The 21,219-nt window shown below is 39.5% G+C and overlaps 1 protein-coding gene across 1 annotated transcript in view; it reads right to left on the minus strand.

Annotated features, from left to right (window-relative positions):
* SPTLC3 (serine palmitoyltransferase long chain base subunit 3) overlaps positions 1–21,219 on the minus strand; it is a 160,139-nt gene that overhangs the window by 133,088 nt on the left and 5,832 nt on the right. The window contains exons 2-3 of the mRNA XM_026794488.2: positions 17,417–18,004; positions 12,912–12,989 (exon numbers count right to left, since the gene is read on the minus strand). The gene's annotated coding sequence lies outside the window, so the exon portion shown is untranslated. The remainder of the gene's footprint in view (positions 1–12,911; positions 12,990–17,416; positions 18,005–21,219) is intronic.

Below are 21,219 nucleotides of genomic sequence, written 5' to 3' on the forward strand. Positions count from 1 at the left end.
AGGTGTCTAATTACCCAGTTAAAAGGACAGTAAGACTTTAACACCTAAAAATGTATTAATAAGTCAGCACAGTGAAGGAGGAAGGGCTTGCTGGTAGCTGCCTAAGCCCTCTAATAAACTGAAAATGAAGCGAGTGTTAACAACTCAACGACATTTTTCTCCCTACACCCCAAGCCTGCTATACTTGGATGTAGCCTGAAGAAGACACGTGTTGGACAAGGGCCCACAGATCCTTTTTGCACCTGATGGCTCCTGACAGCTCTTTCTCTCTTTAAAGCAGCATTTACTGCACTGCAGTCAGATTTTGGGAGAGCAATGCTATGTTTACTACTTGCCCTTCCATCTCCACATCTGGCCACCTGCTTATTACCTGAAGTTGGACATACCCTTGGGAACCAAGAAATCTAAGTTTGAATCTCCTTCACCTGAAGGGGTTATTGATCCAGGATTTTCAATTCATGGTCACCAAGTGCACTTATCTGGTATTACACACAAGGTGGGTGGCCTGTCCTTTACCCCAACAGTCATTCCCCTCCTTATGGAAATCAGTATTCCACCATTCAGGGTAGAGGAACAACTAACTTTGAGGCTATCAAGCTAGTTAGAATGCTGTATGTTTAACCCAGCCATGATGCCTGTGCATTTTTACAGTCTTCAAAGTTAGGTACAAACCACAGCAGGAAATACTATTTTTTAACTAAACTACATTATCATAACCAATGCATTTATTTTTTTATCATCTTAATCCTTTAAAACAAACTAAAACCAAATTGAAGGCTTACAAAAATCTTATTTCTGACTCTCAGCTGGACTTAAAATTATCTTATAGAAAATTAGGCTGATGGATACTAGCCATTAGTCCCTTTCAGCATAGAAAGTACTTTTCTCATACTGTCATGAAAAATTAACCATATTCTTTGAAAGAAGGAAGAACTTGAATAACAATCTGCTGTCAATCAGTCATGGGCATTAAGGAACAGCAGCAACTACTCCTTGTAGGTGAATTCTGTTCATTGCACATTTTTCCCCAGTACCTGCACTGACAGATCTTCACTGGATAATTTATTATCAGAGACTGATGACTGTATTAGCAGCCCTTCACTTCTGTTTTTGGATGATCTGATCCAGGACACTGTTAATTATGACCAAATAATCAGCTAGACAAATAAACCTCATTTAAAAAAGAGTGGATGTGATAGAATGAGGAACAATGATGACATAAATGTGATGTAACTGGTGAGGGATAAGTTCTTGAAGTATCTTCATATGCAATCCTAACATGTGGGAAAAAGCAGAGGATCTACCTTAACACCAAACAAGAGCTTGCTCCTTGATGTTTCATCTTGTTCTGAAGATTAATTTTGGTGAGTGCTTATAGGTGAATGTTAAAACCAGTCACAGTCTAGAAGATGAAAGATTGTGTCAGCAGAACCTCCCCCAAAAAAACCAAACAAACAAAAAAAAAAAAAAAAAAAAAAAAAAAAAAAACCCAAACAAACCAGGGATTGCTATCTAATTAGGATCACCCAGCTGCAGTTCAGACTTCTGTGAAAGGATTTCAGAAGGAATCTGGTAACTCATTCACCAGGACTCCTGTAAGCCTGGGTATTTCTTATCTATTGGGCAATGTGAGTGAAGAATCCATGATTCACCACAATCTTTACCCTTGGAGAAATTTAAAAAGTAACAGCATGATCAAGCTTCTGCCAGGAGTGAGAGAATTTTTTAATCCTGTCTCTGGGCAGAGGAGACAACAAATGACATTCTGAAGCCCTAACAATCATATTTCTCATGGAAAAAGTGACCATTTTCTGACCTGGCCAGTAGACAAAGTTCATGCTTTCCCTTCTCAATTCTCTTTCAGGCAGAATAGGGAGCTGTTTAGATAAATATACTTGGAAAAACTGACCCGGAATAGAGAGATTGCCATCTAAAGAGAGCTGAGGTTAGGAAGTATTACTTTCTCCATTTTGTAGACTGCCTGTTAGATGGGAAAAAGAGAAGCCTCAGGGAGGAAAAAGTTTAAGCTCTTATTCACAGCTGAAGCCTTGATACCCTCTTGACCCTACCTGCCTGAAGGTAGGTACTGGCTTAAATGCATTCTTAAATCAGGAACTGACAGAACAAATTACTCATTGAACTCAAGGGAATCTATGCTACAGCCAGAATTGGAATCCACATACACAACTTGTTGGACTGTGAATCAGTGACAAATTTATCCTTTGCCCCTCTGTAGTACTGCATGAGGGAAACACTTGATGTTTATCTGATTTAACACAAGCCATGCTAAATACTGTACCTAAAATAGAACATATAAATGGTGGATGGGGAAGAGGAGGCAGAGAATGAGGCTGGGAGGGAAAAGAATTAGGGATGACATTTTATGTCTTTTAAAAGTCTGACCTTTTGGAAATATCACTGTGTACATTTTAAATATTAATAAAGGCAGTAGCTGTTAGGAGGCACAGGGCTGTTGTCAGGGGGTGACCTTTTATTGAAGTAAAAGAAAATTGACAGTTTTATTAGCCATAGACTACTGCAAACAGAAGCTACAGGAAAAAAAGCCAGCAAGAAAGCTGTCATTGTAATTAGCTACATTCTGTAAATTAATCTGAGGATGTGTCTGTGCCTAAACATTGCTGCAGGTCCCTTTGTATCTCAGCCTAGATTTATCAAACAGCTTGAGAGTTTAAAAGAATAGCATAATCCATTTCAGTTCTTTAAAGAGATATTGCTCCTAGAGAAAACAACCATGACAGTGGGATCCTCATGACTCCATGATCATCACTTCTGTGTCCCCCTCAGCTCTAAGCAAGGAAAGAATATTTTTCAAGCATCACTAACAGGTATTAAGTCAAGGATCAGACAGCAATTACCTCAGGCCTATTTTTGCTTTTCAGGACTAATTCATTAAAAGATGCTTCTTCAAATTACCTAGACTTAATCAGACTAGAATTTTGATGCTACGTGATTAGGAAAGAAACAACCACTCTGATTCTTCATCCCAAACTGTTTGGGGTTTTTACTAGAAGTAAGCTGAATTAACTTCTTGTCTTCATTTTGCTAGCAGTACTCTCAAGGGTTCAGCTCTGTGTAATACAAGGCCAGCTGACACAGCACAGCTCTGTAACCTTGACTCAAACTTCTGAGAAAATTGCTGAGTTGTGAGAAAAAGCTGTGAAAAACAAATCGAGCAGACCTGCCCAAGGTAAGAAATGTAAAATTGTAGGAAAAGATAAGATTGTTCAGATAGGTGAGTTACAAGCTCAAGGACTTGAAAGGAAAAAAAAAATCCCACCAACATGAAAATGTTTAAAGCCCTGCAGGGAAAAAAATCACACCCAAAAGAGACTTGGAAGTTGATGGTACATCCTGAAGGATCTCTGTTCCAAAGGGGAACAGAGGTCATTCCTTCCCTACCCGACTGCTGACTGCATAGCCACTTTTGTCCAGCCAAGGAAACAGGTTTATGAAGAGTTAATTCAGACTCTTAAACACCTAGTGGGAATGAGAGATCAGAGAAGGAATGAAAAACAAAGAAGAGCTTCCTTTGGATACCCTTTAGTGACAAATAAGGTGCAATGTAACATTTTTGTACTTCACTACCATTTACTTAATGTGATAAGGTCTTTCAGATGTTTCAGCTCCATTGAGTGGTTTTTTGTTGTTACTTATTTATAAACTGTGTGAGTAGTCATAGAAGGCAAAATCTGCCCTCCTTTATGTCTCATTCTGCAGAAGACATTTCAATGCATAAGATTGAGAGTTGATGTGCTCCCCACAAAGCCAGCTGAATCTCTTCTTGAATGTGGGGACACCACTAAGGCCGGTGGGAATCAGGAGGACATAGAAATAGTGAACAGCGCGGGATTCACTCCAGGGGGAAGCAAGTCAGCTTGTCAGTAAGCTCCAGCATAAAAAGGTCATGGATCTGCTTTAGTGAGTCCAAAGGAGGCCACCAAATTAATCAGAGGGATGGAGCACCTCTGCCATTGGAGAAGAGAAGGCTCAGGGGTGACCTAGTTGTGGCCTCCCAGTACCAGGACGGGCCCACAGGACAGTGGGGAGGGACTATTTCAAGGACCTGCAGTGACAGGGCAAGAGATGATGACTTTAAACTGAGAGAGGGCAGGCTTCGGTAGGATATTAGGAAAAAATTCTTCCCTATGAGGGTGATGAGGCACTGGCCCTGGGTGCCCAGAGATGTGGCTGTCCCATTTCTGGAAGTGTTCAAGCCAGGCTGGATGGAGCTCTGAGTAACCTGCTCTAGTGAAGGTGTCACTGCCCAAGCTAGAGGGGTTGCAATTAGATTATCCTGAAGGTTCTTTTCAACCCAAACCATTCTGTGGTGATTCATCTCTCAGCCAAGGACAAGCACACTTACCACAAACCAGCCTTGCTGGTGCAAGCAGCTGTTGCTGGCTAACCTGCAGATCTTGGGTTTTCCTACTGCTCAAACACACTGCAAATATGCACACAGAAAGATAACTAGAACTTTAGAAAATAACTTTTTTTTTTTTTTTTTTTTTTACTGGAGGTATAATTTAATTTGCATTCTTCTTTTTTTTTTTTTGCATTTGGAGTTATGTTCTTTAGCTGACAAAACACAAGCTGCAGTTTGTGAAAACTGGCAGGATGGGAAAAGGTAAGCCTAAAGCAAATATTTATTCTGAATGACAAACTTTAATCAGTTAATTCACATAGAGACATCAATGTGAGCTTGAGAACAAGCTAAAAATATTGTCAGGAAGTCATGGGTAAATCAAATAGGAAAGAAAAGTCAGTGAAGTAATTGTAAGGAGATTTACAAATCTGGAAAAAAATACTCCAGGTGCTGCTACTCTTTAAAGTACAGGAAGGTCCTTTAGACATAGAGAATGACAACAGTAACACAGGAACACTGTAAAAGCATCTACATCTCCTACTGTTTAGTTCTATTTAGAGGAACCAAATTTCTCCTTTCTCTTTTCTCTTAGTATTGGCAAAGTTTAGGATGCCTTGAGGGCATTTTTGTATTACAATGTTATGGAACACCCAGGAAAGAGAGACAAGCCATTCCATTGACACTGAGGGCACAACCAGTCCATCCCAAGGAAGGCAGACCTGGCAGCCAGCACTGCAATGCAGCTGTTTAGCAGCACTCAGAAGGTCACACACCCCTCTGGGGAAAAAGCTTCAACTGAAAGCAGAGTTAATGAAAGCAAAGCCTTCTGACATCAATGGAAACCATTCCCTTGGACTTTACTACCCCTTCCTCCTCACACCCTCACCAGTACCCACACTCATATTATCCAAAACTTGAAGGTTATGTCAGCATTTACACATTTGATATAAAAGAAATATGTATTATAAAAAAGACGAAGTGGCAGCTATAAGTTGGTATGTCATTTTGTGGCAGTGTCACTAAACTTCTGCTGAATGAAATCTGTGTCCTCTCTCAAGGCAGAACAGTAAATGCTCTAAAAGTTACTGAGTTTGTAAAACTTCAATGTGAAGGACAGAGTTATTCAGGCATGTAAGGGAAAAACAGACTAAAGATGAAACAGCTACAGTACATTTTGCAACAACAGGAATGAAAACCTTTACAAAGACAAGTTTCCTTCATTATCTTATGGGACCTAAAAAAGAAGGATGCCTCACCCCTGGAGGTGGTGAGTAGGCTGGGGAAGAGGCTTTTGCAGAAGGGATTAAACTTCTTTGAAATTATAGAAATGCATCTGTTCTGAATCAGCAAAATGCAGTCTGTCAATAACTAAGATTCTTCTCTTAGCCATGGACAGAGAATCTTCTGAGCACCTTCCATTAGCAAAACACAAAATAATGCTCTCTGGTATTGCATTTTCCCTTGGTATCAGGAAAATGACTCCATTTTGTGATTTCCAGTCAGAGATATTCAGGCAATGACCAGATGACAGAAGTGTAATGGGTAAATCAATTTTTCTCCTTTGCTTTTAAGAAATATTTTGCTTCTCCCCAATCCCTGGCATTTTTAGCTGTCTTGAAGTTGAAAAGCAGATTTCTGTTGACCCACAGCCTAAGGAAACTCCTTGGTGTACATGAAAAGCGAGTTACTCTTCAGAGAAACCACAAGAGATTTCAGCTTTTTGTCCAGAGATCTGAAGGGATGAAACATCAAATAGATATGAAACATTCAGATACAGCAAAGAGCAAGAAACCCTTATACCCAGTCTAGGAGTAATATCTTTCAAATGCACTCTTGCCTACAAAATCACTTTCTGTAAATCTACTCATGCCTGTGCAGAGACCCTGCATTAGTCTTGTAAACCACTAAACCCACCCAATTACTTAGATGACCTAAACTCAGGAAATTTTACTTCTGTGATGCTTAGCAGCTGGTATAAAACAGAATTACAATTTCAATCAAAGGGGAAGTCTAGACCAAAACACATCATCCATCAAAACCATACCTGGAATACCTAAGGAATGTGACAGGAGAATATGCACATGTCAAATGATCTACAACAGAAGACCACAATTATGTGCTGAAACAGGATATGATTTTGGAAAAAGAATGACTGGTTCGTATTCACACATCTATTTGTGTCTGCAGCTCAGCACACCAAAGGCAAAGTAGGGCAAAGGTCTGGGTGGGCATTTTTTCTCCCCTGGTTCTGAGGCCTTCCTCACAGAAGAAGAAAGCTTATTTTCTTTAAAAACTAGTATTAAAATAGATTTGCACTATAAAGATAATTTTTTCATGCTGCTGTTTCAGCTAAAATATTATCTGGTCTCAGCAGAAGTGTTAATATTTGAATTATCCTTTTTTTTTTTACTTCTGAACTGCAAGGAAGTTACATGACACCAAACAACTGTGGCAGGCAGCAGAAGAAAGCAGTCCAGATAAACAGGAAGAGAGTAGAAAGCTTGAAGATATGAGAAAAGGAAGGATAAGTCTTTTTAGTTATTTATAAAGAAATCACACAGTTAAACATTTACAGAGCACGTTGCATCTGGAAGGATGTGCAGGTGTTTTGGCATATTCTGGAGATACCAGAAATATCCAGGCCAACATTTTGAAGTCTTCACAGGCATTTTAATCAACAATCTGTTCTTTCTTTGCACATGCATTTCCTGAGGTAGAGTGTTTCTTACCTCTACCAGAGCATGGCACAAGCAGCTTGTACTTGGGTCAAGGAGATGATTGGGGAAAATAACTTTTTTAAACATATCCTAAGCTGGGCTGGCCCCATGACAAATAAATTTTGTTTTCTGCTAATGGCAAGGATGAAGAAGAAACAGAGAAGATGCTCAGGTCTGTTGGTTCAAAAAGTTATGACCAGCTATTACCAAAGTTGGTTTATTTATTTAAACTTATTAAATGTAAATTAAATCTATTTATTTATTTATTTAAATTTGCTGCAATTCTGTGTCTAGTGAATAAAAGCCTTAAACACCAGTGCTTCCAGTATGGCACCTTTCACAACAATGAAAATTCCCGTTTCTAATCAGAGAGCAGGTCAACAGTTTCTTCTCCCCTAAACATTGGTCTCCACTGAGGTTAACAGGCCTCACAACACCCAGCAGAACAACCACTCATTTTCTTTCAGCAGTAGATGGTCCCTTCATTTTCTACAGTTTCTTTCAGCAGCACCACCATGGAGTGGTGCTTATATCACAATTCCCTTTGATTAAGTGGAAGCAAGAAAGTCCAGTGACTTGGGCTAGAGATATACGAATGATTGAAGCATATAGAGTCCAAAGCCCTAATTGTTGTTGATTTTTCTTTAAGATAACAACAGGCATACCTCAGCTAGGTCTGTAATTCTTCAAGGCTCCTTATATGCAATAAAGAACAGGCTAAACTGTTTTAAGGTTGTGGTCCCCTTTCCCTGACAATTCTGGAAACTGACTGGTATCTTTAAAGTTAAATGAGCAGCTGGTGCTTCAGCTCTCAGGGTATAATAGTACTTTTCTGCCCTTGAGACTATTACTTTAGAGACCACAACACATCCAGACCCCATGGTCTCCCAGGAATGTTGATTATTTTGAAAACAAGCCTTAAAAAGACCCTTTAGTAACATTAAGACCTACATAAAAGTCTGTTCTTAATTGCAGGTATGCTAATTTGGAAATCTTTTTGAGTAGGACCACCCTGGAAAAATGTAGCTCCTTCTTACTGAAAGCTGTTAGACAAATGCATCAGTTTTACCCCTGCAGTGATTTAAACCTCGGCAGAGATAGATTCTCATTTAAAGATTTTTTGCAGTTTATCTCTTAGGGTGACTTAGCAGCTTTAACTTCAAATATCATAGTTGTGGGTTTGTTTATGTGTAGATGTCTACAGCTCAACTGGATAGAGTGTAGAGGAGAGTCAGGAAAACTATCAGGGACCTAGAAAACACAAACTACAGAACTGGAATTAATGACCCTCAAGAAAAAAAAAAGGTAGTACTTCCAAAGCATTCATAGGAAAGGAATCCAGACTGGTGGATCACAGAAGGAAGAGATTCGAATTGCAGCAGAGAATATTCCTGTCCAAAGTCTATTCCTCCTATCAATTAATTCAGAAATACATTCTTCCTCATTCTTCCACTATTCAGCCACTATAAAAGTACATAGATCTTTCATTAGTTTAACTTTTGTATTTTACTGAAACAATTTTTATTGTGGCATGGATGTGATTTTAGAGAGATAGTTACAAACCTTTGTGTCCAGTAAGAATACTGAGAAATCAAATTTTCCTAGAGAGCATGAAGCAATTTCAACCCAAATTTAGAGGAGTGACCTAAAATGGAAGGCCTTTACAATGGTACTTTGGAGGTGCTCATAATTTTTCTTAATTCCAGAAAAGACGAAACAAGACTGAAAAAGTAAAATCATCTCTAGAGCATTTTTCAAGTATTTGAAGGATATTGACAGCGTTTCCTGCCTAGCCACTTCTCTGTGGGAGCCTAAGCCTCTGGCTGCAGTTCAGATTTTTTCCCATACATCTGCTTTCTTTTACCACCCCCATCAAGTGCTTACCTGGAGCAATATATTCACAAAACCCATGTGTCTGTGTGACCTCATGCAATCCCAGACCGAAAGCTGCACGTGAGTGTAGAAGAAGCTGCCTAAGACTTTTCCATCCCATCCACACTGAGTAGCTCCAAAAGGAAGAAGTGTCATAAGCACTTACATTGGTTATAAATTCAGCTGTGAACTACAGGCAAGCAGATGGTCTTACAGGAAAAGGCCCTTCTCTGACACCAGTCCCAAGCCATTTCTTAATGTGGTATATCCAGACTTTACCCAATGCTGCAAATTGCAGCAGCCATTCAAATATAAAATTAATCTGTTTGCTTAAATGTCAAGGGAATGGGGAGTAGGAAAAAAGCAAACACCTATAAGGCTTTTTACTTGATCTCCAGAGCTCCTTGATGGTTTTTTCAAAGCAGTATTTCCAGAAACTAATTAAAAACAAGCTGCAAGTTTATGGAGAGTCATTTGTATAAAGATGCAACAAGGGGAAAATCAGAATTAAGCAAGTTCATTTTTTCCTGCTGGATAAAGAGGCTGGAGGGCAGCACTCAGCCATCCTGTGCAATCCCAAAGGCACAAAACTTCACACCAGCTAACTCCTGTGCATGATGGTCGCCTCGTGAATTAAGAACTGTCTAGAGGCTTCATGTAAGAACCTGGACTCTGCTATTATAAGAAACAGTATTTCCCTTCAGTATAAATAAAGAATGTTTGTTCTCAAGCAGTTTTCTCTTTCCCCAGGAGGTGCAAGAAAGTAGCTTAGCTAAGCCAAACAACACTGTTTGTTGTATAAGAAGACTGGCTGGCTGTCTCTCTGGCCAAATACTTTATCTTTGGTTTACTAGAACAGAGGGAATAGGGCACACTTTAGAGAACTCTTGAGGACAGGACTGCATCCATGGAAAGCTGATATACTGACAAAGCCCAGGCAGAGGGAATGGATGTTTGGTTCCCAATTCAATAATACAGTAGATTTGTTCATATGCAGTGATGGCAGATTCCAGACAGCTGCAAATGAGTGGGTGCAGAACAAACTGAAACCCGGGCTGGTGCAGAGCTGCTCCTGTACCAACACCTACTGAAAGGTGTGGGAAGATGCATTTGGATTTGGGTTTTGGGTCAATGGATAAAGCATATGTCTGCCACTATGTGATACATGGGTATTTCCTCTCCCCACAAAGCCCTTTGTCACCCTGTACAAAACAATGGAAATGCTTTCATCAATTTTCTGGCTTCTTTGGGCAGTAAACATAAATATAGTCTACAATTAGTCACAATCTAATTGCATCTATACATTAGGTTCCAGTTTAGTTGCACCACTACAAACTGTAACAACATTATTAACACTTCTGACAAAACAGATTTCTGGAGCCTTTATTTACATGAGTGCTGTAGCACCCAAAATTCTCTATGCCTACACTTTGTGACAGAGTACTGCATTTGGAAATCATGAGTGGGAGTTTAAAATAGGTTCAGCATGCAGCTCACACTGTTCCCATCTCTGACATCCATATGTGGCTTGGACAATCTGGAGTTTTCTTTGAAAGGCCTTCCTCTATTTTGCAAAATAAAGTTTTACGTTTGCTGCTATGAGGCACTGCAAGTTGCAGAGCTTTAAGATGTCACTACCACAATAAACAATGATGTTTATAAACAGTCTGATGGCTAAACAGACACATCCAGGATCAAATATTTGCCACACAAGCAATCAAACAAATGGGTAAACATGAAGAAAATTATTATAGAACTATAAACATTCTATTATTAACCAGCAATCTGTATATCTTCCTCCAATTAATGCCTAGAAAGGAGATGCGAGTTAGTCGAAACTTAATTACTGGCATAACACTTTGTTGATTAGAAATGCAGTAACAGTCATTGCTTCTATTCCATTTATACAAGGCCCATAATAATAAGCCAAGGGATGTCAGTCACTGCTTTCCTGCCAGTAGTTTCTGCAGTAGCAATAGCTTCTGGTGTAAATGCACTCCTTCACTCATGTCACTCAGCTCGGTAATTGCCTTGCCACTCACATAAAGAAAACAATTTCCGGCTTTGATGGGATTTTGTCGGCGATGTGAAACTGCTCCTGCAATCTCTGCAGCAAGGTGTTAGGTGGGTTACTTTGGTGGATCATAACATGAAACTAATCTTTAAGGAAGCAGGTGGAAAGTGAGAGAGGCTTATATGCTGCTAGGTGCTAGGAAAATGGTGCTTCTCACATGATCGACAAAAGGGAAGCGTTCAGTGAGGGGGAACTGAGACAAGAAGGAGGCAGAAGCAAAGGGAAGAAAAATGCATTGCCATTTTCATACCATCAAGAACGTCTCTTAGCTCAGCACATCTTTCAGAAGCTCTTATAAAACCATGTATACTTATTTCATATTGCATAGGTAGCTGACCAGCAGCCTAGTTTCAGCCTGCTTCATATTTGGTCCTCCCCACAAACTCCACCCCTTATCACCACCATTTCACCATTCCCATCCTGAAGCTGCAGATGCAAAGAGTTTTCCCCTCAGTATGTGACATGCAGCATTGTTTTACTTCACCACCTCATTCCCTGAATGAGTGTTCCAGTGCTTGACATTTCATTCTGCTTCTCACCTGATGTGAGCCCACAGTCCAGCTCCAGGTTTCCCTGAGGCTCTCCCCAAGCTCTTCACATCCCTCACATCCCTCTGCATGAGCCCAGCTTGACACAGGAGTGGGACATGTGCAAGGACAAAACCTCTAGGATGGTAAGCAACAACTAACCTTGTCTGCTTGCTATCAGAGCCAGAACTTGCAGCAACAGAGACACAACTTTCTTCTCCCCTGCCCCTTGCCTCCCAGGTGGATTTATGCTGAGATTTTCATGGACAGGTATAAGAAACGTTCAATTTATATCTCTCTCTTGTGATGATTCAAAACTTCATTAGAAATACAATTTGTGAGTAGCAAGTTGAGGACAGAGTAAATGGAAAGATTCACAGAAAAGTGTGTTTCAAGGGCCCTTTTCGATGGAAAGCCATATCAAGAATAGGATAAGGAGGCTTAAAATTAAAGGAAAAATGTAACTGTACCACAGTATCATCCAGAGAGCATGTCTAGTGTTATAAATCAAGTTTTCCCTTGCAGGCATAAAGGACGGAATGAAACAGCCAAACTGTCCATAAATAGACACAATAGCTTTGCTTTTACATTTGCAAAAGAGCCAGAGTGAAGTATTATGTACAATTTATGCAAATTACTACAATTTACACATTTTCCAACCAGAAAAATAAAGCACATCTTACTGAAGTCCCAGAAATTGAGGACATCAGAAATACCAAGGAGGATGTGGGCTAATGAACAGACACAGACATTCCAACAGGGAACTTGTTCTAATATCTGATAGGAAAAGCATAATGGGAAAATTCATCTATTTCAGTTGTTTCCAATGAAGTTTTGTGTTTATTTCATATCTGCTGCTTTAATACTCAATACTGCTGTCTCAAGATCCTCTGACAGGACTAGAATTAACTGTCTTCAGCAAGCTTTCTATTTCTGAGCTCTCTCTTGAGAGAGATGAATCATTATGATCTTAAATGCACCAGACTCCTCATCCCTTCATAGCATTGTCTCTATCATAACCACAGCACAAAGTTATAGCAAGTAAAAATATATTAAGTTAATGGAAAAAAGCCCTTTCATTCTTAGCCCAAATGGTTCTACTTCAATTGCAGTATATTTCAACATAGCAATATTAAGATACTTCCAAAACCACTCTTGCAGTTGAAGGAGGTAAAAAGGTCTATTTGCTTCAGAGGGACATCAAATATTGTCTTTTGATTTATTAGAGCACTTTTTCTTATAGGAAAACTTGGATACCCACAAACCATGGATTTAAGGAAAGTAAAGCTTACTGGTTCTCCCTTTACTCCAAAAGAAAGCATGGTAATTATTCTTACCTTCAGAAAAGGCATGACAGCTCTTCATGTACATCTTCAGAAGTATCAAAAAGCTCCAAAGCTGTCAGGATTTACACCCTAGTGAATTACAGAACAGCACAAAAGTCATATTTAAGGATTAATTTTTTCTGTTTCAAACAACACAGAATAAAGTTCTTAATAGTATTATTGTTTCATGTTTTTATGTTTTTAACATTTGGGAAAAAAAACCCCAAACAAACAAAAACAAGTTTTAAAAACAAAACCTCCTTGGCAGGTAGCCTGACTTTGTATTGATCACTTCTTGTTCTTCACATATGGTGAAATGTTATTTTTAATGCTGACTACACAGTAAATAGAGAGATTCACACAGGGTATATCCAAAATAACCCAGAGTTGGGCTTTCCTGTAAATGAGATCATCAGCAGTACCTCAGAGTGGATTTGTGCTCTATTTTTGGTACTTCATATTCTTTAGCATAGCATTCCTTAAAACCAATAAATAAACATAACATCTACAAGCTTAAAATACAATCTAGGCGAAACCAATTCATTAATACTGGGTAGTTGAAGTACCGTTAAGGCAGAATTTAAAGTGCAACCACAAATTTAGGACAGCTTCCCACACATGCTCCTCTCTTCAAAGTTTTCAATATATCTCTTACACTCTATTCTCATTCTCTCCAGCTTTCTATTATTTTCCTCATATTTATTTTTTATTCAATCAAAAGCCACTTTCCTGTTTTCTTATTTGAAAATTGGAAAAAAAAAAATCTGTAGAATCACTATGTAGACACATAAGAAACTACTGCATATTTCAAAGAGAAAGTTTCACACTCAGTATATTGAAAAATGGAATCAAATGTACACACCAGTTCTGGAAAAAGCAGAAGATGCTTCCAAGCTGCAAGGATTTTTCCAGTACCTATTTTCTCTGATGACCTTGTAAAAAAAACAAAACCAAAAACCAAACCACAAAATAACAACCACCCTATCTGATAAGGAGCAAGAGTGTGATGTTCTGCAAGACCTTCTTTGCACCACTTTTGATTTCACTCTGCATACATTTTATTGTGCTTGTGCCTTTCAAGGGCACAAAACAGAGCAAGGTCTGCTCAAGAAAATAACACATGTGGAACAAAATTATAAAACCCCTATCCAAACCCTTTGCATTTCTATCAGAAAAAGCAAACCACAGGGTCAGGCCAGGGAGAAAACAAGGCCATTTACAAAAATCAGAAAGGTAGAAACTCTTTCATCAGCATAGCAATAAATAAAAACAATGATTACTGCAGGGACTTCAGCCTACACCTCTCTAAGTGTTTGACCCTGCTCCCTCTTGTGAGCTCTGTTAATCTCCTCCCCTTTGTGCTTTTTGCTGTTCCTGAGGTCCTTATTTGTTAATCACCTGTCTCCAGAGCAGGTTGGCTAATTTAGATCTGACAGCTATTAGTCACCAGGCAACACGTGGCACCAGCTTTGACACAAGTGTCTCTATTTACTCATTTATCCTTTCACGTCTTTGGGGGGGAAGATCATAAAACCAGCATGCTGCAGACATGAAGAGAAGAAAGAACCTTAGATAACAGAAGAGACCACATCTCACACTTAATTAATATCAAATTTATGAATATTAATGCAAGGAACACCTAGGCCAAGATGGAGAAGGGTGTTTTGGAGAGAAGAAACAAATTCAGCTTTGTAAAGGCACAGATGAAAGCTGTCACAGCTATGACTGGTTGCAAGAAAAGGTGTTTCATGTGTCCCAAAAGCCATTCTTAAAGCAATGTAACACAAACCTTGGGATATCTCTGTTTGGCAGAACAAACTCTGAAATGACTAGTGTGTAGCAACATGGCCACTTGCATGGTCACTGTAAAAGTGTCATGAAGCCAAAGGACATAAATGTTGTGCAAGCAGACTCATGGGATTAATAAAACATCACATAAAGGCTTCTAAATGCAGTTCAGCTCACCTTCTAAAGAGAACAGGAAAAGCTCAGCCCTTCAGCAACCTTATTCACAAACCAGAGCTGTCATGCTCCATGTTAGAGACATCTCATTAGCTTATGTGAATGTGCAACACCCACACCAAGGCTTCAGGGAGCAGGAGACTAAGTGGGCAAAGACACAGACATCCTCCAGCTTTGTTTGCATTCAATAGCAACAAGAAAGCCCTCACATATTAAAGTTAATGGAAACACCAGGATGACAAGCTACTCAAAAATCCACCCTATGGAGGGAGAATTTGGCTGAATTGGCCCCTTGACTGATAGCTGATAGAAAAAAACCCTAAGTGACAGCTAGAACAAGAGGGTGTTATTAGAGTCACTGCAGGTTTCCTAAATGTTTGGGGATTTTTTGCTGTGCCTGTAAGTGCTTCCAAGGTTGTTATCAAGAGCTCAATCCTTTGTTGCTACACAATTTGCTTTCTTGAGTTTATATTCTTGTTTGAAACTGCCTGTTGTTGTGTTACGCTGGGGTAGCTCTGGCAAGCTCAGGTGCATCATTTCTCCACAGGACAACAATAAAAGAAATAAAAAAGAAGATCCCACAAAGAATCTGCAGAATGTCCCATCAAGAAAACTGAGTGCTCTGGAGACTGGTGCTATCAAGATACAGGACACAGGGAAAAAAATGTGTATTTTTACAGATACTTTTCAGCGACCTGCAAGTAGGGGAAGAGATGGTTTATGACATGAGGGAATCCCAGAGTGTCTCATCTTGACATCAGCAGAACTCAGGACCAGCAATCTGTAAGCTCAGAAGAAAACAAGACTTTCATCCAGCAACCTGGATTTTAGAAATATTTACATATTTGCTAGCTCTTCAGGCTGCATTGGCAGTACTCTGTGTGGCAGTTTTAAGAGCTGCCTGATTATCAGCAGCTGTACCTGATTATGTGCCAATTAGTACAAGAGCTCCCACAGTGTAAATATGAAGGGTTTCCTTTCCTCTGCTGTTCATTGATATCTACAACTTCAAGAAAACTCTATTGACCACCCCATGCTAATACAGTCATTTATTATGGTTATTAGGCTGTTATAAATCCTAGAGAAACTCAACAGATCTTACTATTTTAGATATGGGATTTGTAAGAAACATTTGGCAAATTGTTTGGACGAACAAAATGTCCTGTCTCCAAACCATACTCCCCCAGAAGCGCCTGCTGCTTGTGTCTCCTTCTCCAGTGAGCTACACGAAATGCCCCCCAGTCTCTCCGTTTGCCTCCATGTCCATCCTAGTGGACGCTAATAACCACAGAGAGGCATGACTTACTGACTGGGAACCAATTCCAGGGACAGATGGATCAGCCACAGGGAGGGAAGCCTGGGGCTGCCTCCAGGTCACACAAAGTGACCAGAAACTGCAGTCCTTGGCAGGGCAGGACACCCTGCTTCCAAAACCAGGCAGCCACCTTGGCCACCTCTGATATTCGCTCCAATAAAATTTCCAGGAGACACCTTCTGCACACCCCAGCATGTCCCTGCTCCTGCCTGCACTTGGAGCAAAACAAAATCAAACCCTTTGGCTGAGACTTCTCAAAACCTCCTGAAGAGGCTTGTGACTAGAGGTAGCTTAGGTCAGTCTGCTGCTTTTGAAAACTCCTCTTCTTGTCCGTGGGATATTTTGTGTAAAACATTAATGTATAAATATTCTGAGAATTAATGCTTTCTGCCTCATACTCACTGCATAATACAAGGAGAAATAACACCTAGAAATTACCACTGATTTAGAGCTGCAAACTATTTATTCTCAGCCAGCTGGCTTGTGATATGAGCTGCTCTGTATTTAAAAGCATGGCTTTCTCCCATGCTTGTCTCAGTTTGGGTGACTTCTGTGGTGTCTCTTTGCAAAGCTCTTTTACCAGGGCAGTGATTTGCAGCTCACATAAGCCACCAGGCTGCTGCATTATGACCTTATGTTATAGATAATGCAATTTCAGAAGCTGATTACAGAATGGTTCTATGAAATAGGAAGGAAACTTCTGTTGCTCTTTGAGGCTGTTCTGCTTCTCTTGAAGCATAAATGAGTTTATTTTGTCATCTCCTAAGGATCAGCCATACCCTTTGCAGCACACACACAGAGGATGTATTTTCTGCTAATCCTATGGTTATTAATCTGTTTTGTGGTAGCAGCCATGGCTCACAACCCAAGCAAAGAAAAACAAGGTTTGAACTTAATACAGTCATGCAAGGTGTTTGTTTTTACAGGTGACACACCCATGGATGGCTGTTTCCAAATGTGGCATTATTCAGTGAAGTATAGAAAACAGTCAGACTAAACTAATCAAAAATAATAACCTTTTTGCAATATGCACTATCTCTACAAGTGAATATATTAGTGTTATTAATAATAGCCTCACATTAATGCAAAGCTGTGCTGTCACCTGTCGCAGAACAGCAGCTGTATGTATGACACCAATGGTTATTACATTACAAGTTGCCTGGAGTCTTATGCTGACATTAAGTGAAGCAAGCACGGAATTTAATGCATTTAACAAAGTAAAAAAAAATTTAAATCATACCTGTAATTTAATATATGCATGTTCTTCACCGTGGCAATTACCCACAAGTCCACAAAGAACAGGCTGGGCTTGAGGCTATCAGAGAGTTTATTCAGAATTATTCTTACGGATGATAGCACTTCATGGTTTCCAAAACAAGCTTGTTCATTACATTGCTTTCTGCTAACTGTATTTCTGCAAGATGCCCCTTTCATTTGCTCATTTGCTCAGCCAGGAATGAATGAAAGGGAGCTAAAGGGAAAAAAAGTTCAGAATTATTAATCCAATTTTCCAGCTTAATTTTTAGTATAAAGTAAAAACATACAATCATGAACTCATCATAATCTATGGATTCAATTATTCTCACTTAGGGTTGCAGGAGTTTATGCTCCCAGAAATTTATGCCTGTTGTGTTTATCTGAATCTGTAGCCCTCCAGAAGTCTGTACCAGATTTCTGAATAGATTGTGCACCCTGGGGTGCTGAGGGCATCTGAATGCTCCAGTTGGATCATCCTCAGTGATTAGCAAACAGATCCTTTGTCAGCATAGGCCAAGTTCCAGTTTCAGGTCACCATGTTTCTGAAACGCAAGATGTCTGGAATGTTGAGCTGAAATGCAAAGTTTACAAATTTAAGATTCCAATGGCCCTTTTTTATTAGTTTATGCCCCAAAACCCTAAGCACCAAGGAATTTGGCCCCTTGCTCTGTCATTCTCAGGTAAGTTCTGAGTTTCTTCAGGTCAAGACAGCTACTTCCCAGAGACCATGCCTGCAGTTTTTCTTACTTTTATTGTTCAGTATGCTGAGGAGATAAGGGAATGGGTCACAAACATCATCAGAAACACCACATTTGTTCAAGCATATTTGTCACCACAATCTCATTGCTATTGGCTTTTCCCATGTAGAACTCATAAAACTGCTCTTAAATATTGACCCATTTTATTTGCCTAGCTATCAGCTTGGTTCATTTTATTCTAAAATAATCAATAATGTATTTACTTGGCAAAACGTTTCCTCAAACATTTTCTAACCAGCCAGTATAAGACCAGTGTTGAAAAGCTTTTCTTCATTACAGCTCTAAATCATGGTTTGTTTATTCAGAAAAAACACACAGAAAATATGGTGTTATCGAGCAAGTGAGATTCTAAAAGATTGCTCTTTTTGAAATTGTAACTGGAAGTTGTTCTTTTTGAAATTGTAACTGGAAGTTGTAATGGCACAGGACTGTTCCTTATGATGGAAAAGGAATTCTTGGAATGAAAAGCTCTGCTCTTTCAAAAATGTTTGGATTTAATTTAGGAAGTGAGATCAAAATATTTTGCCTCAGGATAAGTAATCTGGTATTGCAATATTTGGTTTGTGAGACAGAGTCAAAATATTAGCATCGTTATGGTGATAACATGCAACTCTCTGACAAAACCCCTCAGCCTGCAGAAAAATTTCCTACAGGTCACTGCAAGGATTCAGTAACATAAGCCAGCATAAAGTGTTTCAGTGTGGCTCTGCAAACAGAAATTAATTTTTATGTGTAAAAGTTTAAATTACCTCATTTCAGCTTAAAGACCTAAAATGTTGTATTTGGACATTATGATTTGAAGAGTTTCTTTAAACTTTCCAGATTTAACTTCTGTTATGTTTTATATGAATTTCTTGTCAATATTATTATTTATTTTATAATCTTCCACAGTAAAATAAATTCTAAATTTTTAGGATTTCTAGCATCTGATTATATTTATAATCCAAGAAATGAAACTACCTTAAACATAAAGTAAGCTCATTTTTCTGTCCCAAATACATATTCACATGGCTTTAACAAGACTTAAGGGATGAAGGGTAATATTTTGTCATTACAGGAAAAAAAAAAAAAGCCTGCCCATTGTTTTCCCTGGCAAGAGTCTTCCAGTGTCTAAATAACATTGTATTCTGCAAAAGCTTCATAGCCTAGTATTTATTTCCAATTCTTGAAAGATACGTGACAGAAAGATGAACGTGTTGGTCTCCCTGCTGTGCTCTCACTGAGGTGAGATTCTGTCAGTGCTTTGAACCTTCTGTTTGGCAGACAACAGACCCTGCTAATAAAAATAACATGTTCAAAGATACGGTTAAAGCCTGTGCTTGGACTGTGTGAGAAGTTTCTGTTGAGCACCTCAGCGCCATGAACACCCAGGGAAAGCAGGGAGAGGGAATAACACCGGTCACTCCAAACTGCCACACCAAAAAACTCAGCCAGCCTGGGGCCATCACCTGGGACTCTTAGTTAGTGAAATCTAGAAAAAGCCACAGCACACAAAAATCAAAAACCCTGCTGCTGTAGCATGTGACAATATGACCCAAATGGGTGTGAAGGCTCTGGAGAGGGCAAGGCACCATGAGGTCTCAAGAGGGGAGGTGGCAGCCATTTCCTGGAGGCCTCCCAGTGCGGCATACACATTCTCTGAAAAATCCCTTTGCCCAGGATTTTTCTCCTGGGAAGCTGAGAAGCCTCAGCTACAGCCATTTGAAATGCAGAATAAAAGGATGGCGAATTATAATTGATGGCCTCAAACAGTGGAACAGGGGCAGATATTTTTTTCTTGTAAAATTTTATTTTAAACACCAGTTCAACATTTTATTTCCATGCTTCCCAATGCATCTTTCCCTATTACTCTACTACTATGCTTTGCCACCCTGGTTTGTCCCTCCCATCCACCCAGCCTGATCAATGCTCCAAAAGGATTTTTACCTGTCTCACACTAGTATTGTTGGTACCAGCAACAGTCTCATCATTTACCCTGCACCGAAAGATGGGAAAAGTTCAGCCCTGGATAAGTTTTCTGGCTTCTCACTGTAACAACTAGTGCCACTAACACAATAAAATTTTATATCATTTTTATTGCATCTCTCCTAGAGAATTATAGGCAGAGCAGTGGCTTGCAGAGCAGATGTGTGAAGCTGCAGACAGAACTGCATCTGTTTCCTTTTGCCACAAATTGTTTTGTATAGATCCCTGTTGACTAGGAAATTTAACATGCTGTCGCTGTACATCACATTTGTAATAAAATCATTGTTAAACAAACACATTATTCCCTTCTACTCTCCTCCCCCTTTTCTTTTTCTAATAACAAACTGACTTTATATTCTCTCCATATTCTTCCTTCTCACTTCACAAAATAGATTTTTCTTTTGGCTCCAGTTTTACTTGGACCTGGACCAAGTCCAGAAGTTTGATGTTGGCTTTTACAGCAGTCCTGAGAGTACAGGGAAGGTGGGGAAATGTCAGTAAGAATCTGCTGCTTCCCACTAAATCAAAATATATTTGTCATTGTATTTCTTGATGGGATCTTGGTTTGGTTTTTTTTTCTTTTTTCTCTTGTTTTCTTTCACCCAAACCCTGCTTTCTCTGAGCAGAAGAGAATTAAGTCACCATCCAGATCCAGATATGGAATTGAAAAGAAAAGCTATCTCTGAGCTGCAGAAAGTTGCCTGCAGCATTTAATCTCTAGTCTGTGGGGTGATGCCCTGCTTTTGCTGCAGCTGTGAGTGCTTTGCAACCTCATCCTTGCCTGGGTCACTGCAGCTACTCCAGCTTTTGGGCTGTGGAATAAAACAGCTCCTGATTACTGATAAACACAGAAAGCAGAGGCCTCTGAGAGCACACTGCCATTTGCAAAATGGCAAAGCAAATAAACATAATTTTGCTCATATTCCTAGAAGAGGGAGAGCGGTGTCTTAATGTAACACAAACCCTCCAAGGAAACATATCTTTAGGAAATACATGTTTTCTGAAGGATGGGGCCACACCAGCTGCAGCTCCTCTTCTTGGGGTGTGGTTACACAAATTGGTC

This window comes from Zonotrichia albicollis, chromosome 3, assembly GCF_047830755.1.
Source record: "Zonotrichia albicollis isolate bZonAlb1 chromosome 3, bZonAlb1.hap1, whole genome shotgun sequence".
NCBI classification, from domain to species: Eukaryota; Metazoa; Chordata; class Aves; order Passeriformes; family Passerellidae; genus Zonotrichia; species Zonotrichia albicollis.